We start from the raw sequence: 27,043 nt of genomic DNA on the forward strand, positions 1-27,043 counted from the left end.
CTCAACCCCTAGCTCCACCGTGCTCACAGCCCTGCCTAGGGAGCCCCTGCCCACCCCACACACTCTGACCACACCGCAGGCCCGTGCCACACCCTGCACTTCCGCACGGGGGCGCACTCACACCCACACCCCTCCCCCCCCCCCCCCCCCCACCGCTCTTGCCTAGCTCACTGGTTTCTCGCTTCTGGCTGCAATCACATCTAGCCTGTGGCCAGCAGCTCCCCGACCGGACCCGTACCCGTACCCGCCCATCACTCAGACACTCCACCCGCCCCTCTACTGCCTGGCATGACTTCCGGTGGGTACCTGAGGGACTTCTTTGTGGCTTTGCCCAACCTTCTCTATGTGTGATGCCTACTCCTTGAATAGAAGAATTGCAATCACTGAAATGAGGCTTGGCTCAAGTGTTCCAAGAAAGCCTTTCCTGCCTGCCTGCCTGCCTGCCTGCCTGCCTGCCTGAAGAACCTGAGCTTCAATGCCAGGACATACTAGCCAAGAGAAGGAGGGACACAGAGAAACATAGAGCACACTCCAGCCATTCGCTTGACTAGAAAGCTGAGGCTCCTGCTATGCCTGCCATCTTGCTAAGCCCGAGCACCAGCCCCCAGGGGGAGTCTCTGCTGTCAGCACATCCAGCAGGCAGACTAGACGGAGAGATTCCAGAGCCTCGGTGGGTGCCTACACACCTGCAGTGGGGAGGAAGGAGGGCTGGGACACAGTGTCTCCCCTGGGAAGCACATACTGCAAAGTGGGATCCCATTTTGCAGGGTGAGAGGTGCGGGCTGCTGTTGCGAAGAGGAACCCCCACTGGTTTGGGATCCTTGGGGGAAGGAGCCCAACGAGCCTGCAGATACACACCGTCTTCCCAACACACACCCTAGGAAGCACAAGGGAGATGGCTTGGAAGCTGTTGGAGTTGCCGCCTTGAGAAGACACGAGGTGAAGAAGAAGCCTGGCAGTCAGAAGAAGCAGTTGGCCACCGGGGCTGGAATGCTCAGTCCCTGCAACGAAGTCGGGTCAGGGGTGGGAGGGTTGGCCTGGGAGGTGGGCTGTGCTCAGAAGGACAGAGGCCCAGGGGGCCTTGTGCGGCCACCTCCAATGTATGCAAGCCAGCCCCACCCTGTGGGATCTAGTGAAGCCTGGAATTAAGTTGGGTGCAGGCACACAGAGAGAGAGAGAGAGAGAGAGAAAGAGAGAGAGAAAGAGAGAGAGAGAGAGAGAGAGAGTGGGGAAACACACACACACAGAAGGGGGATGGGAGAGAGAGTGGGATGCGAGAGAGAGAGAGAGAGAGAGAGAGAGAGAGAGAGAGAGAGAGAGAGAGATCACTAGCAAGCAATTGGTTTAGGGAGAGAATCACCCCTCCCTTGGCGCAAACACAGAGTCACAGTGGTTTCAGGAGGCTGGCAAGGCTGGATTGGATGGACAGAAAAAGGACAAGGCACCAGCCTCACGCTCGTGCTTTCCCACACTGGGGACCTCCCATTCCATGTACCGTCCAAGGGAGTCCTGTCCTCCCTCGTTTTCCTTGCAGGGTTGGGGCCCTGGTGGGATCTAGAGACCTGCTGTGCAGGTCTTGATCAGAGGTCGGGCTGAAGGGTCCAATTAGGTGTTAGGGCGGGGGTTCGGTTGGGCTTTACCTTTTGGCTGTGAATTGGGGTCAGCATTGGCCTCAGGCTTGGGTTAGGTGAGGGTTAGGGAAGAGGTAGGGGACAGGGGTCAGGTGCGACTTCAGTATGGAAGATGGGGTTAGGGTGAGACTTGGGATAGGTTTGAGCTTAGGTGTAGACCTACTCCATGGGGTTGAGGGTTTGGGTGAGGGTTCCTGGTGGGGTGAGGAATGGGCCTGTCCTGAGGACAGTTGTGGACCAGGTTTCTGGGTTAGGTGGTTGTGCACCGGCACTAGAGAGGTGACTTGCACGATGCTCTGCAAAGCCCAGGCCTCTGCTCAGTGCACGGCCGGTGAGGGCAAAGCGAGGTGAGGGAGGGAGGCAAGCGCAGTGAGATGCAAAGCATCGGGAAGCAGGCAAATGCACAGGCATGCACGGAGAGATGGAAGCGGTCCCTTAGTAGCCTGGCGGCCGGAGAAGACAGGTGGGGAGCCTTGCAAGTGCACTTGCCTTAAGCGCTTGAATGTGCGTGGCTGACGCAGGCAGGGTGCGGGGTAGGATGGCAGGGCAGTGAGTCGCTGGGAAATCGGCCCGGTCTCCTTGTGGGCATTAGTGCGTGTGTGGGGAAGGTTGGGTGTCAGGGGGGAGAGAGCGGTTGGCGGCGAGAGCAGCAGGCTCGGCTTGCTGGCAGAGGCTGCGGTCCGTGCGTTGGTGCGAGCGTGCTCCGATGCAGTTGTGCGCGAGCAGGCAGGCAGGCAGGCGCAGCAGGTGTGTGTGAGGCGAGAGCCGCAGGCAGAGGCAGAGGCAGAGGCTGGCGAGAGTGTGGAGAGCGGAGGCTGCAGAGGCGGCGAGCAGCATTTGGGGCTGCGCGCAGCGGCAGCAGGCGTCTACGGCCATACCACCCTGAACGCGCCCGATCTCGTCTGATCTCGGAAGCTAAGCAGGGTCGGGCCTGGTTAGTACTTGGATGGGAGACCGCCTGGGAATACCGGGTGCTGTAGGCTTTTGCCTCCACCCGGCCCGGGGGCCCGCCCCGCCCTTCCACCTCTCCACGCCCACCCCAGGCCTACTGCCTCCTCCGCCCCCCTCCACACCCCTGCCCTCTTCTTTCCTCCAAGCCAGCCCACCTTAGTCGGCTTCTTCACAACCCCAGCCCGCACCGCTCAGCCTGCCTTCTCCACACTTTCTCCACACATGCTCACACACCTTCCTGCCACGCTGACTCCCTCACAGTCACAATCACCTGCTCCACACACACTCAACCCCTAGCTCCACCGTGCTCACAGCCCTGCCTAGGGAGCCCCTGCCCACCCCACACACTCTGACCACACCGCAGGCCCGTGCCACACCCTGCACTTCCGCACGGGGGCGCACTCACACCCACACCCCTCCCCCCCCCCCCCCCCCACCGCTCTTGCCTAGCTCACTGGTTTCTCGCTTCTGGCTGCAATCACATCTAGCCTGTGGCCAGCAGCTCCCCGACCGGACCCGTACCCGTACCCGCCCATCACTCAGACACTCCACCCGCCCCTCTACTGCCTGGCATGACTTCCGGTGGGTACCTGAGGGACTTCTTTGTGGCTTTGCCCAACCTTCTCTATGTGTGATGCCTACTCCTTGAATAGAAGAATTGCAATCACTGAAATGAGGCTTGGCTCAAGTGTTCCAAGAAAGCCTTTCCTGCCTGCCTGCCTGCCTGCCTGCCTGCCTGCCTGAAGAACCTGAGCTTCAATGCCAGGACATACTAGCCAAGAGAAGGAGGGACACAGAGAAACATAGAGCACACTCCAGCCATTCGCTTGACTAGAAAGCTGAGGCTCCTGCTATGCCTGCCATCTTGCTAAGCCCGAGCACCAGCCCCCAGGGGGAGTCTCTGCTGTCAGCACATCCAGCAGGCAGACTAGACGGAGAGATTCCAGAGCCTCGGTGGGTGCCTACACACCTGCAGTGGGGAGGAAGGAGGGCTGGGACACAGTGTCTCCCCTGGGAAGCACATACTGCAAAGTGGGATCCCATTTTGCAGGGTGAGAGGTGCGGGCTGCTGTTGCGAAGAGGAACCCCCACTGGTTTGGGATCCTTGGGGGAAGGAGCCCAACGAGCCTGCAGATACACACCGTCTTCCCAACACACACCCTAGGAAGCACAAGGGAGATGGCTTGGAAGCTGTTGGAGTTGCCGCCTTGAGAAGACACGAGGTGAAAGAAGAAGCCTGGCAGTCAGAAGAAGCAGTTGGCCACCGGGGCTGGAATGCTCAGTCCCTGCAACGAAGTCGGGTCAGGGGTGGGAGGGTTGGCCTGGGAGGTGGGCTGTGCTCAGAAGGACAGAGGCCCAGGGGGCCTTGTGCGGCCACCTCCAATGTATGCAAGCCAGCCCCACCCTGTGGGATCTAGTGAAGCCTGGAATTAAGTTGGGTGCAGGCACACAGAGAGAGAGAGAGAGAGAGAGAAAGAGAGAGAGAGAGAGAGAGAAAGAGAGAGAGAGAGAGAGAGTGGGGAAACACACACACACAGAAGGGGGATGGGAGAGAGAGTGGGATGAGAGAGAGAGAGAGAGAGAGAGAGAGAGAGAGAGAGAGAGAGAGAGAGAGAGAGAGAGAGAGAGAGATCACTAGCAAGCAATTGGTTTAGGGAGAGAATCACCCCTCCCTTGGCGCAAACACAGAGTCACAGTGGTTTCAGGAGGCTGGCAAGGCTGGATTGGATGGACAGAAAAAGGACAAGGCACCAGCCTCACGCTCGTGCTTTCCCACACTGGGGACCTCCCATTCCATGTACCGTCCAAGGGAGTCCTGTCCTCCCTCGTTTTCCTTGCAGGGTTGGGGCCCTGGTGGGATCTAGAGACCTGCTGTGCAGGTCTTGATCAGAGGTCGGGCTGAAGGGTCCAATTAGGTGTTAGGGCGGGGGTTCGGTTGGGCTTTACCTTTTGGCTGTGAATTGGGGTCAGCATTGGCCTCAGGCTTGGGTTAGGTGAGGGTTAGGGAAGAGGTAGGGGACAGGGGTCAGGTGCGACTTCAGTATGGAAGATGGGGTTAGGGTGAGACTTGGGATAGGTTTGAGCTTAGGTGTAGACCTACTCCATGGGGTTGAGGGTTTGGGTGAGGGTTCCTGGTGGGGTGAGGAATGGGCCTGTCCTGAGGACAGTTGTGGACCAGGTTTCTGGGTTAGGTGGTTGTGCACCGGCACTAGAGAGGTGACTTGCACGATGCTCTGCAAAGCCCAGGCCTCTGCTCAGTGCACGGCCGGTGAGGGCAAAGCGAGGTGAGGGAGGGAGGCAAGCGCAGTGAGATGCAAAGCATCGGGAAGCAGGCAAATGCACAGGCATGCACGGAGAGATGGAAGCGGTCCCTTAGTAGCCTGGCGGCCGGAGAAGACAGGTGGGGAGCCTTGCAAGTGCACTTGCCTTAAGCGCTTGAATGTGCGTGGCTGACGCAGGCAGGGTGCGGGGGTAGGATGGCAGGGCAGTGAGTCGCTGGGAAATCGGCCCGGTCTCCTTGTGGGCATTAGTGCGTGTGTGGGGAAGGTTGGGTGTCAGGGGGGAGAGAGCGGTTGGCGGCGAGAGCAGCAGGCTCGGCTTGCTGGCAGAGGCTGCGGTCCGTGCGTTGGTGCGAGCGTGCTCCGATGCAGTTGTGCGCGAGCAGGCAGGCAGGCAGGCGCAGCAGGTGTGTGTGAGGCGAGAGCCGCAGGCAGAGGCAGAGGCAGAGGCTGGCGAGAGTGTGGAGAGCGGAGGCTGCAGAGGCGGCGAGCAGCATTTGGGGCTGCGCGCAGCGGCAGCAGGCGTCTACGGCCATACCACCCTGAACGCGCCCGATCTCGTCTGATCTCGGAAGCTAAGCAGGGTCGGGCCTGGTTAGTACTTGGATGGGAGACCGCCTGGGAATACCGGGTGCTGTAGGCTTTTGCCTCCACCCGGCCCGGGGGCCCGCCCCGCCCTTCCACCTCTCCACGCCCACCCCAGGCCTACTGCCTCCTCCGCCCCCCTCCACACCCCTGCCCTCTTCTTTCCTCCAAGCCAGCCCACCTTAGTCGGCTTCTTCACAACCCCAGCCCGCACCGCTCAGCCTGCCTTCTCCACACTTTCTCCACACATGCTCACACACCTTCCTGCCACGCTGACTCCCTCACAGTCACAATCACCTGCTCCACACACACTCAACCCCTAGCTCCACCGTGCTCACAGCCCTGCCTAGGGAGCCCCTGCCCACCCCACACACTCTGACCACACCGCAGGCCCGTGCCACACCCTGCACTTCCGCACGGTGGCGCACTCACACCCACCCCCCCCTCCCCCCCCCCCCCCCCCCACCGCTCTTGCCTAGCTCACTGGTTTCTCGCTTCTGGCTGCAATCACATCTAGCCTGTGGCCAGCAGCTCCCCGACCGGACCCGTACCCGTACCCGCCCATCACTCAGACACTCCACCCGCCCCTCTACTGCCTGGCATGACTTCCGGTGGGTACCTGAGGGACTTCTTTGTGGCTTTGCCCAACCTTCTCTATGTGTGATGCCTACTCCTTGAATAGAAGAATTGCAATCACTGAAATGAGGCTTGGCTCAAGTGTTCCAAGAAAGCCTTTCCTGCCTGCCTGCCTGCCTGCCTGCCTGCCTGCCTGAAGAACCTGAGCTTCAATGCCAGGACATACTAGCCAAGAGAAGGAGGGACACAGAGAAACATAGAGCACACTCCAGCCATTCGCTTGACTAGAAAGCTGAGGCTCCTGCTATGCCTGCCATCTTGCTAAGCCCGAGCACCAGCCCCCAGGGGGAGTCTCTGCTGTCAGCACATCCAGCAGGCAGACTAGACGGAGAGATTCCAGAGCCTCGGTGGGTGCCTACACACCTGCAGTGGGGAGGAAGGAGGGCTGGGACACAGTGTCTCCCCTGGGAAGCACATACTGCAAAGTGGATCCCCATTTTGCAGGGTGAGAGGTGCGGGCTGCTGTTGCGAAGAGGAACCCCCACTGGTTTGGGATCCTTGGGGAAGGAGCCCAACGAGCCTGCAGATACACACCGTCTTCCCAACACACACCCTAGGAAGCACAAGGGAGATGGCTTGGAAGCTGTTGGAGTTGCCGCCTTGAGAAGACACTGAGGTGAAGAAGAAGCCTGGCAGTCAGAAGAAGCAGTTGGCCACCGGGGCTGGAATGCTCAGTCCCTGCAACGAAGTCGGGGTCAGGGGTGGGAGGGTTGGCCTGGGGAGGTGGGCTGTGCTCAGAAGGACAGAGGCCCAGGGGGCCTTGTGCGGCCACCTCCAATGTATGCAAGCAGCCCCCACCCTGTGGGATCTAGTGAAGCCTGGAATTAAGTTGGGTGCAGGCACACAGAGAGAGAGAGAGAGAGAGAGAAAGAGAGAGAGAGAGAGAGAGAGAAAGAGAGAGAGAGAGAGAGAGAGAGAGTGGGGAAACACACACAACACAGAAGGGGTGATGGGAGAGAGAGTGGGATGCGAGAGAGAGAGAGAGAGAGAGAGAGAGAGAGAGATCACTAGCAAGCAATTGGTTTAGGGAGAGAATCACCCCCTCCCTTGGCGCAAACACAGAGTCACAGTGGTTTCAGGAGGCTGGCAAGGCTGGATTGGATGGACAGAAAAAGGACAAGGCACCAGCCTCACGCTCGTGCTTTCCCACACTGGGGGACCTCCCATTCCATGTACCGTCCAAGGGAGTCCTGTCCTCCCTCGTTTTCCTTGCAGGGTTTGGGCCCTGGTGGGATCTAGAGACCTGCTGTGCAGTCTTGATCAGAGGTCGGGCTGAAGGGTCCAATTAGGTGTTAGGGCGGGGGTTCGGTTGGGCTTTACCTTTTGGCTGTGAATTGGGGTCAGCATTGGCCTCAGGCTTGGGTTAGGTGAGGGTTAGGGAAGAGGTAGGGGACAGGGGTCAGGTGCGACTTCAGTATGGAAGATGGGGTTAGGGTGAGGACTTGGGATAGGTTTGAGCTTAGGTGTAGACCTACTCCATGGGGTTGAGGGTTTGGGTGAGGGTTCCTGGTGGGTGAGGAATGGGCCTGTCCTGAGGACAGTTGTGGACCAGGTTTCTGGGTTAGGTGGTTGTGCACCGGCACTAGAGAGGTGACTTGCACGATGCTCTGCAAAGCCCAGGCCTCTGCTCAGTGCACGGCCGGTGAGGGCAAAGCGAGGTGAGGGAGGGAGGCAAGCGCAGTGAGATGCAAAGCATCGGGAAGCAGGCAAATGCAAAGGCATGCACGGAGAGATGGAAGCGGTCCCTTAGTAGCCTGGCGGGCCGGAGAAGACAGGTGGGGAGCCTTGCAAGTGCACTTGCCTTAAGCGCTTGAATGTGCGTGGCTGACGCAGGCAGGGTGCGGGTAGGATGGCAGGGCCGTGAGTCGCTGGGAAATCCGGTCTCCTTGTGGGCATTAGTGCGTGTGTGGGGAAGGTTGGGTGTCAGGGGGGAGAGAGCGGTTGGCGGCGAGAGCAGCAGGCTCGGCTTGCTGGCAGAGGCTGCGGTCCGTGCGTTGGTGCGAGCGTGCTCCGATGCAGTTGTGCGCGAGCAGGCAGGCAGGCAGGCGCAGCAGGTGTGTGTGAGGCGAGAGCCGCAGGCAGAGGCAGAGGCAGAGGCTGGCGAGAGTGTGGAGAGCGGAGGCTGCAGAGGCGGCGAGCAGCATTTGGGGCTGCGCGCAGCGGCAGCAGGCGTCTACGGCCATACCACCCTGAACGCGCCCGATCTCGTCTGATCTCGGAAGCTAAGCAGGGTCGGGCCTGGTTAGTACTTGGATGGGAGACCGCCTGGGAATACCGGGTGCTGTAGGCTTTTGCCTCCACCCGGCCCGGGGGCCCGCCCCGCCCTTCCACCTCTCCACGCCCACCCCAGGCCTACTGCCTCCTCCGCCCCCCTCCACACCCCTGCCCTCTTCTTTCCTCCAAGCCAGCCCACCTTAGTCGGCTTCTTCACAACCCCAGCCCGCACCGCTCAGCCTGCCTTCTCCACACTTTCTCCACACATGCTCACACACCTTCCTGCCACGCTGACTCCCTCACAGTCACAATCACCTGCTCCACACACACTCAACCCCTAGCTCCACCGTGCTCACAGCCCTGCCTAGGGAGCCCCTGCCCACCCCACACACTCTGACCACACCGCAGGCCCGTGCCACACCCTGCACTTCCGCACGGTGGCGCACTCACACCCACCCCCCCTCCCCCCCCCCCCCCCCACCGCTCTTGCCTAGCTCACTGGTTTCTCGCTTCTGGCTGCAATCACATCTAGCCTGTGGCCAGCAGCTCCCCGACCGGACCCGTACCCGTACCCGCCCATCACTCAGACACTCCACCCGCCCCTCTACTGCCTGGCATGACTTCCGGTGGGTACCTGAGGGACTTCTTTGTGGCTTTGCCCAACCTTCTCTATGTGTGATGCCTACTCCTTGAATAGAAGAATTGCAATCACTGAAATGAGGCTTGGCTCAAGTGTTCCAAGAAAGCCTTTCCTGCCTGCCTGCCTGCCTGCCTGCCTGCCTGAAGAACCTGAGCTTCAATGCCAGGACATACTAGCCAAGAGAAGGAGGGACACAGAGAAACATAGAGCACACTCCAGCCATTCGCTTGACTAGAAAGCTGAGGCTCCTGCTATGCCTGCCATCTTGCTAAGCCCGAGCACCAGCCCCCAGGGGGAGTCTCTGCTGTCAGCACATCCAGCAGGCAGACTAGACGGAGAGATTCCAGAGCCTCGGTGGGTGCCTACACACCTGCAGTGGGGAGGAAGGAGGGCTGGGACACAGTGTCTCCCCTGGGAAGCACATACTGCAAAGTGGGATCCCATTTTGCAGGGTGAGAGGTGCGGGCTGCTGTTGCGAAGAGGAACCCCCACTGGTTTGGGATCCTTGGGGGAAGGAGCCCAACGAGCCTGCAGATACACACCGTCTTCCCAACACACACCCTAGGAAGCACAAGGGAGATGGCTTGGAAGCTGTTGGAGTTGCCGCCTTGAGAAGACACGAGGTGAAGAAGAAGCCTGGCAGTCAGAAGAAGCAGTTGGCCACCGGGGCTGGAATGCTCAGTCCCTGCAACGAAGTCGGGTCAGGGGTGGGAGGGTTGGCCTGGGAGGTGGGCTGTGCTCAGAAGGACAGAGGCCCAGGGGGCCTTGTGCGGCCACCTCCAATGTATGCAAGCCAGCCCCACCCTGTGGGATCTAGTGAAGCCTGGAATTAAGTTGGGTGCAGGCACACAGAGAGAGAGAGAGAGAGAGAGAGAGAGAGAAAGAGAGAGAGAGAGAGAGAGAGAAAGAGAGAGAGAGAGAGAGAGAGAGTGGGGAAACACACACACACAGAAGGGGGATGGGAGAGAGAGTGGGATGCGAGAGAGAGAGAGAGAGAGAGAGAGAGAGAGAGAGATCACTAGCAAGCAATTGGTTTAGGGAGAGAATCACCCCTCCCTTGGCGCAAACACAGAGTCACAGTGGTTTCAGGAGGCTGGCAAGGCTGGATTGGATGGACAGAAAAAGGACAAGGCACCAGCCTCACGCTCGTGCTTTCCCACACTGGGGACCTCCCATTCCATGTACCGTCCAAGGGAGTCCTGTCCTCCCTCGTTTTCCTTGCAGGGTTGGGGCCCTGGTGGGATCTAGAGACCTGCTGTGCAGGTCTTGATCAGAGGTCGGGCTGAAGGGTCCAATTAGGTGTTAGGGCGGGGGTTCGGTTGGGCTTTACCTTTTGGCTGTGAATTGGGGTCAGCATTGGCCTCAGGCTTGGGTTAGGTGAGGGTTAGGGAAGAGGTAGGGGACAGGGGTCAGGTGCGACTTCAGTATGGAAGATGGGGTTAGGGTGAGACTTGGGATAGGTTTGAGCTTAGGTGTAGACCTACTCCATGGGGTTGAGGGTTTGGGTGAGGGTTCCTGGTGGGGTGAGGAATGGGCCTGTCCTGAGGACAGTTGTGGACCAGGTTTCTGGGTTAGGTGGTTGTGCACCGGCACTAGAGAGGTGACTTGCACGATGCTCTGCAAAGCCCAGGCCTCTGCTCAGTGCACGGCCGGTGAGGGCAAAGCGAGGTGAGGGAGGGAGGCAAGCGCAGTGAGATGCAAAGCATCGGGAAGCAGGCAAATGCACAGGCATGCACGGAGAGATGGAAGCGGTCCCTTAGTAGCCTGGCGGCCGGAGAAGACAGGTGGGGAGCCTTGCAAGTGCACTTGCCTTAAGCGCTTGAATGTGCGTGGCTGACGCAGACAGGGTGCGGGGTAGGATGGCAGGGCAGTGAGTCGCTGGGAAATCGGCCCGGTCTCCTTGTGGGCATTAGTGCGTGTGTGGGGAAGGTTGGGTGTCAGGGGGGAGAGAGCGGTTGGCGGCGAGAGCAGCAGGCTCGGCTTGCTGGCAGAGGCTGCGGTCCGTGCGTTGGTGCGAGCGTGCTCCGATGCAGTTGTGCGCGAGCAGGCAGGCAGGCAGGCGCAGCAGGTGTGTGTGAGGCGAGAGCCGCAGGCAGAGGCAGAGGCAGAGGCTGGCGAGAGTGTGGAGAGCGGAGGCTGCAGAGGCGGCGAGCAGCATTTGGGGCTGCGCGCAGCGGCAGCAGGCGTCTACGGCCATACCACCCTGAACGCGCCCGATCTCGTCTGATCTCGGAAGCTAAGCAGGGTCGGGCCTGGTTAGTACTTGGATGGGAGACCGCCTGGGAATACCGGGTGCTGTAGGCTTTTGCCTCCACCCGGCCCGGGGGCCCGCCCCGCCCTTCCACCTCTCCACGCCCACCCCAGGCCTACTGCCTCCTCCGCCCCCCTCCACACCCCTGCCCTCTTCTTTCCTCCAAGCCAGCCCACCTTAGTCGGCTTCTTCACAACCCCAGCCCGCACCGCTCAGCCTGCCTTCTCCACACTTTCTCCACACATGCTCACACACCTTCCTGCCACGCTGACTCCCTCACAGTCACAATCACCTGCTCCACACACACTCAACCCCTAGCTCCACCGTGCTCACAGCCCTGCCTAGGGAGCCCCTGCCCACCCCACACACTCTGACCACACCGCAGGCCCGTGCCACACCCTGCACTTCCGCACGGTGGCGCACTCACACCCACCCCCCTCCCCCCCCCCCCCCCCCCACCGCTCTTGCCTAGCTCACTGGTTTCTCGCTTCTGGCTGCAATCACATCTAGCCTGTGGCCAGCAGCTCCCCGACCGGACCCGTACCCGTACCCGCCCATCACTCAGACACTCCACCCGCCCCTCTACTGCCTGGCATGACTTCCGGTGGGTACCTGAGGGACTTCTTTGTGGCTTTGCCCAACCTTCTCTATGTGTGATGCCTACTCCTTGAATAGAAGAATTGCAATCACTGAAATGAGGCTTGGCTCAAGTGTTCCAAGAAAGCCTTTCCTGCCTGCCTGCCTGCCTGCCTGCCTGCCTGAAGAACCTGAGCTTCAATGCCAGGACATACTAGCCAAGAGAAGGAGGGACACAGAGAAACATAGAGCACACTCCAGCCATTCGCTTGACTAGAAAGCTGAGGCTCCTGCTATGCCTGCCATCTTGCTAAGCCCGAGCACCAGCCCCCAGGGGGAGTCTCTGCTGTCAGCACATCCAGCAGGCAGACTAGACGGAGAGATTCCAGAGCCTCGGTGGGTGCCTACACACCTGCAGTGGGGAGGAAGGAGGGCTGGGACACAGTGTCTCCCCTGGGAAGCACATACTGCAAAGTGGGATCCCATTTTGCAGGGTGAGAGGTGCGGGCTGCTGTTGCGAAGAGGAACCCCCACTGGTTTGGGATCCTTGGGGGAAGGAGCCCAACGAGCCTGCAGATACACACCGTCTTCCCAACACACACCCTAGGAAGCACAAGGGAGATGGCTTGGAAGCTGTTGGAGTTGCCGCCTTGAGAAGACACGAGGTGAAGAAGAAGCCTGGCAGTCAGAAGAAGCAGTTGGCCACCGGGGCTGGAATGCTCAGTCCCTGCAACGAAGTCGGGTCAGGGGTGGGAGGGTTGGCCTGGGAGGTGGGCTGTGCTCAGAAGGACAGAGGCCCAGGGGGCCTTGTGCGGCCACCTCCAATGTATGCAAGCCAGCCCCACCCTGTGGGATCTAGTGAAGCCTGGAATTAAGTTGGGTGCAGGCACACAGAGAGAGAGAGAGAGAGAGAGAAAGAGAGAGAGAGAGAGAGAGAGAAAGAGAGAGAGAGAGAGAGAGTGGGGAAACACACACACACAGAAGGGGGATGGGAGAGAGAGTGGGATGCGAGAGAGAGAGAGAGAGAGAGAGAGAGAGAGAGAGATCACTAGCAAGCAATTGGTTTAGGGAGAGAATCACCCCTCCCTTGGCGCAAACACAGAGTCACAGTGGTTTCAGGAGGCTGGCAAGGCTGGATTGGATGGACAGAAAAAGGACAAGGCACCAGCCTCACGCTCGTGCTTTCCCACACTGGGGACCTCCCATTCCATGTACCGTCCAAGGGAGTCCTGTCCTCCCTCGTTTTCCTTGCAGGGTTGGGGCCCTGGTGGGATCTAGAGACCTGCTGTGCAGGTCTTGATCAGAGGTCGGGCTGAAGGGTCCAATTAGGTGTTAGGGCGGGGGTTCGGTTGGGCTTTACCTTTTGGCTGTGAATTGGGGTCAGCATTGGCCTCAGGCTTGGGTTAGGTGAGGGTTAGGGAAGAGGTAGGGGACAGGGGTCAGGTGCGACTTCAGTATGGAAGATGGGGTTAGGGTGAGACTTGGGATAGGTTTGAGCTTAGGTGTAGACCTACTCCATGGGGTTGAGGGTTTGGGTGAGGGTTCCTGGTGGGGTGAGGAATGGGCCTGTCCTGAGGACAGTTGTGGACCAGGTTTCTGGGTTAGGTGGTTGTGCACCGGCACTAGAGAGGTGACTTGCACGATGCTCTGCAAAGCCCAGGCCTCTGCTCAGTGCACGGCCGGTGAGGGCAAAGCGAGGTGAGGGAGGGAGGCAAGCGCAGTGAGATGCAAAGCATCGGGAAGCAGGCAAATGCACAGGCATGCACGGAGAGATGGAAGCGGTCCCTTAGTAGCCTGGCGGCCGGAGAAGACAGGTGGGGAGCCTTGCAAGTGCACTTGCCTTAAGCGCTTGAATGTGCGTGGCTGACGCAGGCAGGGTGCGGGGTAGGATGGCAGGGCCGTGAGTCGCTGGGAAATCGGCCCGGTCTCCTTGTGGGCATTAGTGCGTGTGTGGGGAAGGTTGGGTGTCAGGGGGGAGAGAGCGGTTGGCGGCGAGAGCAGCAGGCTCGGCTTGCTGGCAGAGGCTGCGGTCCGTGCGTTGGTGCGAGCGTGCTCCGATGCAGTTGTGCGCGAGCAGGCAGGCAGGCAGGCGCAGCAGGTGTGTGTGAGGCGAGAGCCGCAGGCAGAGGCAGAGGCAGAGGCTGGCGAGAGTGTGGAGAGCGGAGGCTGCAGAGGCGGCGAGCAGCATTTGGGGCTGCGCGCAGCGGCAGCAGGCGTCTACGGCCATACCACCCTGAACGCGCCCGATCTCGTCTGATCTCGGAAGCTAAGCAGGGTCGGGCCTGGTTAGTACTTGGATGGGAGACCGCCTGGGAATACCGGGTGCTGTAGGCTTTTGCCTCCACCCGGCCCGGGGGCCCGCCCCGCCCTTCCACCTCTCCACGCCCACCCCAGGCCTACTGCCTCCTCCGCCCCCCTCCACACCCCTGCCCTCTTCTTTCCTCCAAGCCAGCCCACCTTAGTCGGCTTCTTCACAACCCCAGCCCGCACCGCTCAGCCTGCCTTCTCCACACTTTCTCCACACATGCTCACACACCTTCCTGCCACGCTGACTCCCTCACAGTCACAATCACCTGCTCCACACACACTCAACCCCTAGCTCCACCGTGCTCACAGCCCTGCCTAGGGAGCCCCTGCCCACCCCACACACTCTGACCACACCGCAGGCCCGTGCCACACCCTGCACTTCCGCACGGTGGCGCACTCACACCCACCCCCCTCCCCCCCCCCCCCCCCACCGCTCTTGCCTAGCTCACTGGTTTCTCGCTTCTGGCTGCAATCACATCTAGCCTGTGGCCAGCAGCTCCCCGACCGGACCCGTACCCGTACCCGCCCATCACTCAGACACTCCACCCGCCCCTCTACTGCCTGGCATGACTTCCGGTGGGTACCTGAGGGACTTCTTTGTGGCTTTGCCCAACCTTCTCTATGTGTGATGCCTACTCCTTGAATAGAAGAATTGCAATCACTGAAATGAGGCTTGGCTCAAGTGTTCCAAGAAAGCCTTTCCTGCCTGCCTGCCTGCCTGCCTGCCTGCCTGAAGAACCTGAGCTTCAATGCCAGGACATACTAGCCAAGAGAAGGAGGGACACAGAGAAACATAGAGCACACTCCAGCCATTCGCTTGACTAGAAAGCTGAGGCTCCTGCTATGCCTGCCATCTTGCTAAGCCCGAGCACCAGCCCCCAGGGGGAGTCTCTGCTGTCAGCACATCCAGCAGGCAGACTAGACGGAGAGATTCCAGAGCCTCGGTGGGTGCCTACACACCTGCAGTGGGGAGGAAGGAGGGCTGGGACACAGTGTCTCCCCTGGGAAGCACATACTGCAAAGTGGGATCCCATTTTGCAGGGTGAGAGGTGCGGGCTGCTGTTGCGAAGAGGAACCCCCACTGGTTTGGGATCCTTGGGGGAAGGAGCCCAACGAGCCTGCAGATACACACCGTCTTCCCAACACACACCCTAGGAAGCACAAGGGAGATGGCTTGGAAGCTGTTGGAGTTGCCGCCTTGAGAAGACACGAGGTGAAGAAGAAGCCTGGCAGTCAGAAGAAGCAGTTGGCCACCGGGGCTGGAATGCTCAGTCCCTGCAACGAAGTCGGGTCAGGGGTGGGAGGGTTGGCCTGGGAGGTGGGCTGTGCTCAGAAGGACAGAGGCCCAGGGGGCCTTGTGCGGCCACCTCCAATGTATGCAAGCCAGCCCCACCCTGTGGGATCTAGTGAAGCCTGGAATTAAGTTGGGTGCAGGCACACAGAGAGAGAGAGAGAGAGAGAGAGAGAGAGAAAGAGAGAGAGAGAGAGAGAGAGAGAAAGAGAGAGAGAGAGAGAGAGAGAGTGGGGAAACACACACACACAGAAGGGGGATGGGAGAGAGAGTGGGATGCGAGAGAGAGAGAGAGAGAGAGAGAGAGAGAGAGATCACTAGCAAGCAATTGGTTTAGGGAGAGAATCACCCCTCCCTTGGCGCAAACACAGAGTCACAGTGGTTTCAGGAGGCTGGCAAGGCTGGATTGGATGGACAGAAAAAGGACAAGGCACCAGCCTCACGCTCGTGCTTTCCCACACTGGGGACCTCCCATTCCATGTACCGTCCAAGGGAGTCCTGTCCTCCCTCGTTTTCCTTGCAGGGTTGGGGCCCTGGTGGGATCTAGAGACCTGCTGTGCAGGTCTTGATCAGAGGTCGGGCTGAAGGGTCCAATTAGGTGTTAGGGCGGGGGTTCGGTTGGGCTTTACCTTTTGGCTGTGAATTGGGGTCAGCATTGGCCTCAGGCTTGGGTTAGGTGAGGGTTAGGGAAGAGGTAGGGGACAGGGGTCAGGTGCGACTTCAGTATGGAAGATGGGGTTAGGGTGAGACTTGGGATAGGTTTGAGCTTAGGTGTAGACCTACTCCATGGGGTTGAGGGTTTGGGTGAGGGTTCCTGGTGGGGTGAGGAATGGGCCTGTCCTGAGGACAGTTGTGGACCAGGTTTCTGGGTTAGGTGGTTGTGCACCGGCACTAGAGAGGTGACTTGCACGATGCTCTGCAAAGCCCAGGCCTCTGCTCAGTGCACGGCCGGTGAGGGCAAAGCGAGGTGAGGGAGGGAGGCAAGCGCAGTGAGATGCAAAGCATCGGGAAGCAGGCAAATGCACAGGCATGCACGGAGAGATGGAAGCGGTCCCTTAGTAGCCTGGCGGCCGGAGAAGACAGGTGGGGAGCCTTGCAAGTGCACTTGCCTTAAGCGCTTGAATGTGCGTGGCTGACGCAGGCAGGGTGCGGGGTAGGATGGCAGGGCCGTGAGTCGCTGGGAAATCGGCCCGGTCTCCTTGTGGGCATTAGTGCGTGTGTGGGGAAGGTTGGGTGTCAGGGGGGAGAGAGCGGTTGGCGGCGAGAGCAGCAGGCTCGGCTTGCTGGCAGAGGCTGCGGTCCGTGCGTTGGTGCGAGCGTGCTCCGATGCAGTTGTGCGCGAGCAGGCAGGCAGGCAGGCGCAGCAGGTGTGTGTGAGGCGAGAGCCGCAGGCAGAGGCAGAGGCAGAGGCTGGCGAGAGTGTGGAGAGCGGAGGCTGCAGAGGCGGCGAGCAGCATTTGGGGCTGCGCGCAGCGGCAGCAGGCGTCTACGGCCATACCACCCTGAACGCGCCCGATCTCGTCTGATCTCGGAAGCTAAGCAGGGTCGGGCCTGGTTAGTACTTGGATGGGAGACCGCCTGGGAATACCGGGTGCTGTAGGCTTTTGCCTCCACCCGGCCCGGGGGCCCGCCCCGCCCTTCCACCTCTCCACGCCCACCCCAGGCCTACTGCCTCCTCCGCCCCCCTCCACACCCCTGCCCTCTTCTTTCCTCCAAGCCAGCCCACCTTAGTCGGCTTCTTCACAACCCCAGCCCGCACCGCTCAGCCTGCCTTCTCCACACTTTCTCCACACATGCTCACACACCTTCCTGCCACGCTGACTCCCTCACAGTCACAATCACCTGCTCCACACACACTCAACCCCTAGCTCCACCGTGCTCACAGCCCTGCCTAGGGAGCCCCTGCCCACCCCACACACTCTGACCACACCGCAGGCCCGTGCCACACCCTGCACTTCCGCACGGTGGCGCACTCACACCCACCCCCCTCCCCCCCCCCCCCCCCACCGCTCTTGCCTAGCTCACTGGTTTCTCGCTTCTGGCTGCAATCACATCTAGCCTGTGGCCAGCAGCTCCCCGACCGGACCCGTACCCGTACCCGCCCATCACTCAGACACTCCACCCGCCCCTCTACTGCCTGGCATGACTTCCGGTGGGTACCTGAGGGACTTCTTTGTGGCTTTGCCCAACCTTCTCTATGTGTGATGCCTACTCCTTGAATAGAAGAATTGCAATCACTGAAATGAGGCTTGGCTCAAGTGTTCCAAGAAAGCCTTTCCTGCCTGCCTGCCTGCCTGCCTGCCTGCCTGAAGAACCTGAGCTTCAATGCCAGGACATACTAGCCAAGAGAAGGAGGGACACAGAGAAACATAGAGCACACTCCAGCCATTCGCTTGACTAGAAAGCTGAGGCTCCTGCTATGCCTGCCATCTTGCTAAGCCCGAGCACCAGCCCCCAGGGGGAGTCTCTGCTGTCAGCACATCCAGCAGGCAGACTAGACGGAGAGATTCCAGAGCCTCGGTGGGTGCCTACACACCTGCAGTGGGGAGGAAGGAGGGCTGGGACACAGTGTCTCCCCTGGGAAGCACATACTGCAAAGTGGGATCCCATTTTGCAGGGTGAGAGGTGCGGGCTGCTGTTGCGAAGAGGAACCCCCACTGGTTTGGGATCCTTGGGGGAAGGAGCCCAACGAGCCTGCAGATACACACCGTCTTCCCAACACACACCCTAGGAAGCACAAGGGAGATGGCTTGGAAGCTGTTGGAGTTGCCGCCTTGAGAAGACACGAGGTGAAGAAGAAGCCTGGCAGTCAGAAGAAGCAGTTGGCCACCGGGGCTGGAATGCTCAGTCCCTGCAACGAAGTCGGGTCAGGGGTGGGAGGGTTGGCCTGGGAGGTGGGCTGTGCTCAGAAGGACAGAGGCCCAGGGGGCCTTGTGCGGCCACCTCCAATGTATGCAAGCCAGCCCCACCCTGTGGGATCTAGTGAAGCCTGGAATTAAGTTGGGTGCAGGCACACAGAGAGAGAGAGAGAGAGAGAGAGAGAGAGAAAGAGAGAGAGAGAGAGAGAGAGAAAGAGAGAGAGAGAGAGAGAGAGAGTGGGGAAACACACACACACAGAAGGGGGATGGGAGAGAGAGTGGGATGCGAGAGAGAGAGAGAGAGAGAGAGAGAGAGAGAGAGATCACTAGCAAGCAATTGGTTTAGGGAGAGAATCACCCCTCCCTTGGCGCAAACACAGAGTCACAGTGGTTTCAGGAGGCTGGCAAGGCTGGATTGGATGGACAGAAAAAGGACAAGGCACCAGCCTCACGCTCGTGCTTTCCCACACTGGGGACCTCCCATTCCATGTACCGTCCAAGGGAGTCCTGTCCTCCCTCGTTTTCCTTGCAGGGTTGGGGCCCTGGTGGGATCTAGAGACCTGCTGTGCAGGTCTTGATCAGAGGTCGGGCTGAAGGGTCCAATTAGGTGTTAGGGCGGGGGTTCGGTTGGGCTTTACCTTTTGGCTGTGAATTGGGGTCAGCATTGGCCTCAGGCTTGGGTTAGGTGAGGGTTAGGGAAGAGGTAGGGGACAGGGGTCAGGTGCGACTTCAGTATGGAAGATGGGGTTAGGGTGAGACTTGGGATAGGTTTGAGCTTAGGTGTAGACCTACTCCATGGGGTTGAGGGTTTGGGTGAGGGTTCCTGGTGGGGTGAGGAATGGGCCTGTCCTGAGGACAGTTGTGGACCAGGTTTCTGGGTTAGGTGGTTGTGCACCGGCACTAGAGAGGTGACTTGCACGATGCTCTGCAAAGCCCAGGCCTCTGCTCAGTGCACGGCCGGTGAGGGCAAAGCGAGGTGAGGGAGGGAGGCAAGCGCAGTGAGATGCAAAGCATCGGGAAGCAGGCAAATGCACAGGCATGCACGGAGAGATGGAAGCGGTCCCTTAGTAGCCTGGCGGCCGGAGAAGACAGGTGGGGAGCCTTGCAAGTGCACTTGCCTTAAGCGCTTGAATGTGCGTGGCTGACGCAGACAGGGTGCGGGGTAGGATGGCAGGGCAGTGAGTCGCTGGGAAATCGGCCCGGTCTCCTTGTGGGCATTAGTGCGTGTGTGGGGAAGGTTGGGTGTCAGGGGGGAGAGAGCGGTTGGCGGCGAGAGCAGCAGGCTCGGCTTGCTGGCAGAGGCTGCGGTCCGTGCGTTGGTGCGAGCGTGCTCCGATGCAGTTGTGCGCGAGCAGGCAGGCAGGCAGGCGCAGCAGGTGTGTGTGAGGCGAGAGCCGCAGGCAGAGGCAGAGGCAGAGGCTGGCGAGAGTGTGGAGAGCGGAGGCTGCAGAGGCGGCGAGCAGCATTTGGGGCTGCGCGCAGCGGCAGCAGGCGTCTACGGCCATACCACCCTGAACGCGCCCGATCTCGTCTGATCTCGGAAGCTAAGCAGGGTCGGGCCTGGTTAGTACTTGGATGGGAGACCGCCTGGGAATACCGGGTGCTGTAGGCTTTTGCCTCCACCCGGCCCGGGGGCCCGCCCCGCCCTTCCACCTCTCCACGCCCACCCCAGGCCTACTGCCTCCTCCGCCCCCCTCCACACCCCTGCCCTCTTCTTTCCTCCAAGCCAGCCCACCTTAGTCGGCTTCTTCACAACCCCAGCCCGCACCGCTCAGCCTGCCTTCTCCACACTTTCTCCACACATGCTCACACACCTTCCTGCCACGCTGACTCCCTCACAGTCACAATCACCTGCTCCACACACACTCAACCCCTAGCTCCACCGTGCTCACAGCCCTGCCTAGGGAGCCCCTGCCCACCCCACACACTCTGACCACACCGCAGGCCCGTGCCACACCCTGCACTTCCGCACGGTGGCGCACTCACACCCACCCCCCTCCCCCCCCCCCCCCCACCGCTCTTGCCTAGCTCACTGGTTTCTCGCTTCTGGCTGCAATCACATCTAGCCTGTGGCCAGCAGCTCCCCGACCGGACCCGTACCCGTACCCGCCCATCACTCAGACACTCCACCCGCCCCTCTACTGCCTGGCATGACTTCCGGTGGGTACCTGAGGGACTTCTTTGTGGCTTTGCCCAACCTTCTCTATGTGTGATGCCTACTCCTTGAATAGAAGAATTGCAATCACTGAAATGAGGCTTGGCTCAAGTGTTCCAAGAAAGCCTTTCCTGCCTGCCTGCCTGCCTGCCTGCCTGCCTGAAGAACCTGAGCTTCAATGCCAGGACATACTAGCCAAGAGAAGGAGGGACACAGAGAAACATAGAGCACACTCCAGCCATTCGCTTGACTAGAAAGCTGAGGCTCCTGCTATGCCTGCCATCTTGCTAAGCCCGAGCACCAGCCCCCAGGGGGAGTCTCTGCTGTCAGCACATCCAGCAGGCAGACTAGACGGAGAGATTCCAGAGCCTCGGTGGGTGCCTACACACCTGCAGTGGGGAGGAAGGAGGGCTGGGACACAGTGTCTCCCCTGGGAAGCACATACTGCAAAGTGGGATCCCATTTTGCAGGGTGAGAGGTGCGGGCTGCTGTTGCGAAGAGGAACCCCCACTGGTTTGGGATCCTTGGGGGAAGGAGCCCAACGAGCCTGCAGATACACACCGTCTTCCCAACACACACCCTAGGAAGCACAAGGGAGATGGCTTGGAAGCTGTTGGAGTTGCCGCCTTGAGAAGACACGAGGTGAAGAAGAAGCCTGGCAGTCAGAAGAAGCAGTTGGCCACCGGGGCTGGAATGCTCAGTCCCTGCAACGAAGTCGGGTCAGGGGTGGGAGGGTTGGCCTGGGAGGTGGGCTGTGCTCAGAAGGACAGAGGCCCAGGGGGCCTTGTGCGGCCACCTCCAATGTATGCAAGCCAGCCCCACCCTGTGGGATCTAGTGAAGCCTGGAATTAAGTTGGGTGCAGGCACACAGAGAGAGAGAGAGAGAGAGAGAAAGAGAGAGAGAGAGAGAGAGAGAAAGAGAGAGAGAGAGAGAGAGTGGGGAAACACACACACACAGAAGGGGGATGGGAGAGAGAGTGGGATGCGAGAGAGAGAGAGAGAGAGAGAGAGAGAGAGAGAGATCACTAGCAAGCAATTGGTTTAGGGAGAGAATCACCCCTCCCTTGGCGCAAACACAGAGTCACAGTGGTTTCAGGAGGCTGGCAAGGCTGGATTGGATGGACAGAAAAAGGACAAGGCACCAGCCTCACGCTCGTGCTTTCCCACACTGGGGACCTCCCATTCCATGTACCGTCCAAGGGAGTCCTGTCCTCCCTCGTTTTCCTTGCAGGGTTGGGGCCCTGGTGGGATCTAGAGACCTGCTGTGCAGGTCTTGATCAGAGGTCGGGCTGAAGGGTCCAATTAGGTGTTAGGGCGGGGGTTCGGTTGGGCTTTACCTTTTGGCTGTGAATTGGGGTCAGCATTGGCCTCAGGCTTGGGTTAGGTGAGGGTTAGGGAAGAGGTAGGGGACAGGGGTCAGGTGCGACTTCAGTATGGAAGATGGGGTTAGGGTGAGACTTGGGATAGGTTTGAGCTTAGGTGTAGACCTACTCCATGGGGTTGAGGGTTTGGGTGAGGGTTCCTGGTGGGGTGAGGAATGGGCCTGTCCTGAGGACAGTTGTGGACCAGGTTTCTGGGTTAGGTGGTTGTGCACCGGCACTAGAGAGGTGACTTGCACGATGCTCTGCAAAGCCCAGGCCTCTGCTCAGTGCACGGCCGGTGAGGGCAAAGCGAGGTGAGGGAGGGAGGCAAGCGCAGTGAGATGCAAAGCATCGGGAAGCAGGCAAATGCACAGGCATGCACGGAGAGATGGAAGCGGTCCCTTAGTAGCCTGGCGGCCGGAGAAGACAGGTGGGGAGCCTTGCAAGTGCACTTGCCTTAAGCGCTTGAATGTGCGTGGCTGACGCAGGCAGGGTGCGGGGTAGGATGGCAGGGCCGTGAGTCGCTGGGAAATCGGCCCGGTCTCCTTGTGGGCATTAGTGCGTGTGTGGGGAAGGTTGGGTGTCAGGGGGGAGAGAGCGGTTGGCGGCGAGAGCAGCAGGCTCGGCTTGCTGGCAGAGGCTGCGGTCCGTGCGTTGGTGCGAGCGTGCTCCGATGCAGTTGTGCGCGAGCAGGCAGGCAGGCAGGCGCAGCAGGTGTGTGTGAGGCGAGAGCCGCAGGCAGAGGCAGAGGCAGAGGCTGGCGAGAGTGTGGAGAGCGGAGGCTGCAGAGGCGGCGAGCAGCATTTGGGGCTGCGCGCAGCGGCAGCAGGCGTCTACGGCCATACCACCCTGAACGCGCCCGATCTCGTCTGATCTCGGAAGCTAAGCAGGGTCGGGCCTGGTTAGTACTTGGATGGGAGACCGCCTGGGAATACCGGGTGCTGTAGGCTTTTGCCTCCACCCGGCCCGGGGGCCCGCCCCGCCCTTCCACCTCTCCACGCCCACCCCAGGCCTACTGCCTCCTCCGCCCCCCTCCACACCCCTGCCCTCTTCTTTCCTCCAAGCCAGCCCACCTTAGTCGGCTTCTTCACAACCCCAGCCCGCACCGCTCAGCCTGCCTTCTCCACACTTTCTCCACACATGCTCACACACCTTCCTGCCACGCTGACTCCCTCACAGTCACAATCACCTGCTCCACACACACTCAACCCCTAGCTCCACCGTGCTCACAGCCCTGCCTAGGGAGCCCCTGCCCACCCCACACACTCTGACCACACCGCAGGCCCGTGCCACACCCTGCACTTCCGCACGGTGGCGCACTCACACCCACCCCCCTCCCCCCCCCCCCCCCCCACCGCTCTTGCCTAGCTCACTGGTTTCTCGCTTCTGGCTGCAATCACATCTAGCCTGTGGCCAGCAGCTCCCCGACCGGACCCGTACCCGTACCCGCCCATCACTCAGACACTCCACCCGCCCCTCTACTGCCTGGCATGACTTCCGGTGGGTACCTGAGGGACTTCTTTGTGGCTTTGCCCAACCTTCTCTATGTGTGATGCCTACTCCTTGAATAGAAGAATTGCAATCACTGAAATGAGGCTTGGCTCAAGTGTTCCAAGAAAGCCTTTCCTGCCTGCCTGCCTGCCTGCCTGCCTGCCTGAAGAACCTGAGCTTCAATGCCAGGACATACTAGCCAAGAGAAGGAGGGACACAGAGAAACATAGAGCACACTCCAGCCATTCGCTTGACTAGAAAGCTGAGGCTCCTGCTATGCCTGCCATCTTGCTAAGCCCGAGCACCAGCCCCCAGGGGGAGTCTCTGCTGTCAGCACATCCAGCAGGCAGACTAGACGGAGAGATTCCAGAGCCTCGGTGGGTGCCTACACACCTGCAGTGGGGAGGAAGGAGGGCTGGGACACAGTGTCTCCCCTGGGAAGCACATACTGCAAAGTGGGATCCCATTTTGCAGGGTGAGAGGTGCGGGCTGCTGTTGCGAAGAGGAACCCCCACTGGTTTGGGATCCTTGGGGGAAGGAGCCCAACGAGCCTGCAGATACACACCGTCTTCCCAACACACACCCTAGGAAGCACAAGGGAGATGGCTTGGAAGCTGTTGGAGTTGCCGCCTTGAGAAGACACGAGGTGAAGAAGAAGCCTGGCAGTCAGAAGAAGCAGTTGGCCACCGGGCTGGAATGCTCAGTCCCTGCAACGAAGTCGGGTCAGGGGTGGGAGGGTTGGCCTGGGAGGTGGGCTGTGCTCAGAAGGACAGAGGCCCAGGGGGCCTTGTGCGGCCACCTCCAATGTATGCAAGCCAGCCCCACCCTGTGGGATCTAGTGAAATCTAGTGAAGCCTGGAATTAAGTTGGGTGCAGGCACACAGAGAGAGAGAGAGAGAGAGAGAGGAAAGAGAGAGAGAGAGAGAGAGAGAGAGAAAGAGAGAGAGAGAGAGAGAGAGAGTGGGGAAACACACACACACAAAAGGGGGATGGGAGAGAGAGTGGGATGCGAGAGAGAGAGAGAGAGAGAGAGAGAGAGAGAGAGATCACTAGCAAGCAATTGGTTTAGGGAGAGAATCACCCCTCCCTTGGCGCAAACACAGAGTCACAGTGGTTTCAGGAGGCTGGCAAGGCTGGATTGGATGGACAGAAAAAGGACAAGGCACCAGCCTCACGCTCGTGCTTTCCCACACTGGGGACCTCCCATTCCATGTACCGTCCAAGGGAGTCCTGTCCTCCCTCGTTTTCCTTGCAGGGTTGGGGCCCTGGTGGGATCTAGAGACCTGCTGTGCAGGTCTTGATCAGAGGTCGGGCTGAAGGGTCCAATTAGGTGTTAGGGCGGGGGTTCGGTTGGCTTTACCTTTTGGCTGTGAATTGGGGTCAGCATTGGCCTCAGGCTTGGGTTAGGTGAGGGTTAGGGAAGAGGTAGGGGACAGGGTCAGGTGCGACTTCAGTATGGAAGATGGGGTTAGGGTGAGACTTGGGATAGGTTTGAGCTTAGGTGTAGACCTACTCCATGGGGTTGAGGGTTTGGGTGAGGGTTCCTGGTGGGGTGAGGAATGGGCCTGTCCTGAGGACAGTTGTGGACCAGGTTTCTGGGTTAGGTGGTTGTGCACCGGCACTAGAGAGGTGACTTGCACGATGCTCTGCAAAGCCCAGGCCTCTGGCTCAGTGCACGGCCGGTGAGGGCAAAGCGAGGTGAGGGAGGGAGGCAAGCGCAGTGAGATGCAAAGCATCGGGAAGCAGGCAAATGCACAGGCATGCACGGAGAGATGGAAGCGGTCCCTTAGTAGCCTGGCGGCCGGAGAAGACAGGTGGGGAGCCTTGCAAGTGCACTTGCCTTAAGCGCTTGAATGTGCGTGGCTGACGCAGGCAGGGTGCGGGGTAGGATGGCAGGGCCGTGAGTCGCTGGGAAATCGGCCCGGTCTCCTTGTGGGCATTAGTGCGTGTGTGGGGAAGGTTGGGTGTCAGGGGGAGAGAGCGGTGGCGGCGAGAGCAGCAGGCTCGGCTTGCTGGCAGAGGCTGCGGTCCGTGCGTTGGTGCGAGCGTGCTCCGATGCAGTTGTGCGCGAGCAGGCAGGCAGGCAGGCGCAGCAGGTGTGTGTGAGGCGAGAGCCGCAGGCAGAGGCAGAGGCAGAGGCTGGCGAGAGTGTGGAGAGCGGAGGCTGCAGAGGCGGCGAGCAGCATTTGGGGCTGCGCGCAGCGGCAGCAGGCGTCTACGGCCATACCACCCTGAACGCGCCCGATCTCGTCTGATCTCGGAAGCTAAGCAGGGTCGGGCCTGGTTAGTACTTGGATGGGAGACCGCCTGGGAATACCGGGTGCTGTAGGCTTTTGCCTCCACCCGGCCCGGGGGCCCGCCCCGCCCTTCCACCTCTCCACGCCCCACCCCAGGCCTACTGCCTCCTCCGCCCCCCTCCACACCCCCTGCCCTCTTCTTTCCTCCAAGCCAGCCCACCTTAGTCGGCTTCTTCACAACCCCAGCCCGCACCGCTCAGCCTGCCTTCTCCACACTTTCTCCACACATGCTCACACACCTTCCTGCCACGCTGACTCCCTCACAGTCACAATCACCTGCTCCACACACACTCAACCCCTAGCTCCACCGTGCTCACAGCCCTGCCTAGGGAGCCCCTGCCCACCCCACACACTCTGACCACACCGCAGGCCCGTGCCACACCCTGCACTTCCGCACGGGGGCGCACTCACCACCCACACCCCTCCCCCCCCCCCCCCCCCACCGCTCTTGCCTAGCTCACTGGTTTCTCGCTTCTGGCTGCAATCACATCTAGCCTGTGGCCAGCAGCTCCCCGACCGGACCCGTACCCGTACCCGCCCATCACTCAGACACTCCACCCGCCCCTCTACTGCCTGGCATGACTTCCGGTGGGTACCTGAGGGACTTCTTTGTGGCTTTGCCCAACCTTCTCTATGTGTGATGCCTACTCCTTGAATAGAAGAATTGCAATCACTGAAATGAGGCTTGGCTCAAGTGTTCCAAGAAAGCCTTTCCTGCCTGCCTGCCTGCCTGCCTGCCTGCCTGCCTGAAGAACCTGAGCTTCAATGCCAGGACATACTAGCCAAGAGAAGGAGGGACACAGAGAAACATAGAGCACACTCCAGCCATTCGCTTGACTAGAAAGCTGAGGCTCCTGCTATGCCTGCCATCTTGCTAAGCCCGAGCACCAGCCCCCAGGGGGAGTCTCTGCTGTCAGCACATCCAGCAGGCAGACTAGACGGAGAGATTCCAGAGCCTCGGTGGGTGCCTACACACCTGCAGTGGGAGGAAGGAGGGCTGGGACACAGTGTCTCCCCTGGGAAGCACATACTGCAAAGTGGGATCCCATTTTGCAGGGTGAGAGGTGCGGGCTGCTGTTGCGAAGAGGAACCCCCACTGGTTTGGGATCCTTGGGGGAAGGAGCCCAACGAGCCTGCAGATACACACCGTCTTCCCAACACACACCCTAGGAAGCACAAGGGAGATGGCTTGGAAGCTGTTGGAGTTGCCGCCTTGAGAAGACACGAGGTGAAGAAGAAGCCTGGCAGTCAGAAGAAGCAGTTGGCCACCGGGGCTGGAATGCTCAGTCCCTGCAACGAAGTCGGGTCAGGGGTGGGAGGGTTGGCCTGGGAGGTGGGCTGTGCTCAGAAGGACAGAGGCCCAGGGGGCCTTGTGCGGCCACCTCCAATGTATGCAAGCCAGCCCCACCCTGTGGGATCTAGTGAAGCCTGGAATTAAGTTGGGTGCAGGCACACAGAGAGAGAGAGAGAGAGAGAGAAAGAGAGAGAGAGAGAGAGAGAAAGAGAGAGAGAGAGAGAGA

General features: G+C 60.2%; 9 non-coding genes across 9 annotated transcripts; all 9 read left to right on the forward strand.

The window, feature by feature from the left end:
• Window positions 1-2,495: 2,495 nt before the first annotated feature.
• On the forward strand, window positions 2,496-2,614 carry LOC138821840 (5S ribosomal RNA). The gene has a single exon (XR_011370232.1). It is a non-coding gene; the product is annotated as a 5S ribosomal RNA (ribosomal RNA).
• A 2,771-nt stretch (window positions 2,615-5,385) lies between these two features.
• On the forward strand, window positions 5,386-5,504 carry LOC138821841 (5S ribosomal RNA). The gene has a single exon (XR_011370233.1). It is a non-coding gene; the product is annotated as a 5S ribosomal RNA (ribosomal RNA).
• Window positions 5,505-8,253: 2,749 nt separating this feature from the next.
• Window positions 8,254-8,372, forward strand: LOC138821829 (5S ribosomal RNA). The gene has a single exon (XR_011370223.1). It is a non-coding gene; the product is annotated as a 5S ribosomal RNA (ribosomal RNA).
• Window positions 8,373-11,121: 2,749 nt separating this feature from the next.
• On the forward strand, window positions 11,122-11,240 carry LOC138821830 (5S ribosomal RNA). Its single transcript, XR_011370224.1, has one exon. It is a non-coding gene; the product is annotated as a 5S ribosomal RNA (ribosomal RNA).
• A 2,738-nt stretch (window positions 11,241-13,978) lies between these two features.
• LOC138821831 (5S ribosomal RNA) lies at window positions 13,979-14,097 on the forward strand. The gene has a single exon (XR_011370225.1). It is a non-coding gene; the product is annotated as a 5S ribosomal RNA (ribosomal RNA).
• A 2,748-nt stretch (window positions 14,098-16,845) lies between these two features.
• On the forward strand, window positions 16,846-16,964 carry LOC138821832 (5S ribosomal RNA). Its single transcript, XR_011370226.1, has one exon. It is a non-coding gene; the product is annotated as a 5S ribosomal RNA (ribosomal RNA).
• Window positions 16,965-19,712: 2,748 nt separating this feature from the next.
• Window positions 19,713-19,831, forward strand: LOC138821833 (5S ribosomal RNA). Its single transcript, XR_011370227.1, has one exon. It is a non-coding gene; the product is annotated as a 5S ribosomal RNA (ribosomal RNA).
• Window positions 19,832-22,566: 2,735 nt separating this feature from the next.
• On the forward strand, window positions 22,567-22,685 carry LOC138821834 (5S ribosomal RNA). The gene has a single exon (XR_011370228.1). It is a non-coding gene; the product is annotated as a 5S ribosomal RNA (ribosomal RNA).
• A 2,754-nt stretch (window positions 22,686-25,439) lies between these two features.
• Window positions 25,440-25,558, forward strand: LOC138821835 (5S ribosomal RNA). Its single transcript, XR_011370229.1, has one exon. It is a non-coding gene; the product is annotated as a 5S ribosomal RNA (ribosomal RNA).
• Window positions 25,559-27,043: the final 1,485 nt, after the last annotated feature.

Source organism: Dipodomys merriami, unplaced genomic scaffold, assembly GCF_024711535.1.
Source record: "Dipodomys merriami isolate MVZ:Mamm:240054 unplaced genomic scaffold, mDipMer1.0.p SCAF_94, whole genome shotgun sequence".
In the NCBI taxonomy this organism is placed as follows: Eukaryota; Metazoa; Chordata; class Mammalia; order Rodentia; family Heteromyidae; genus Dipodomys; species Dipodomys merriami.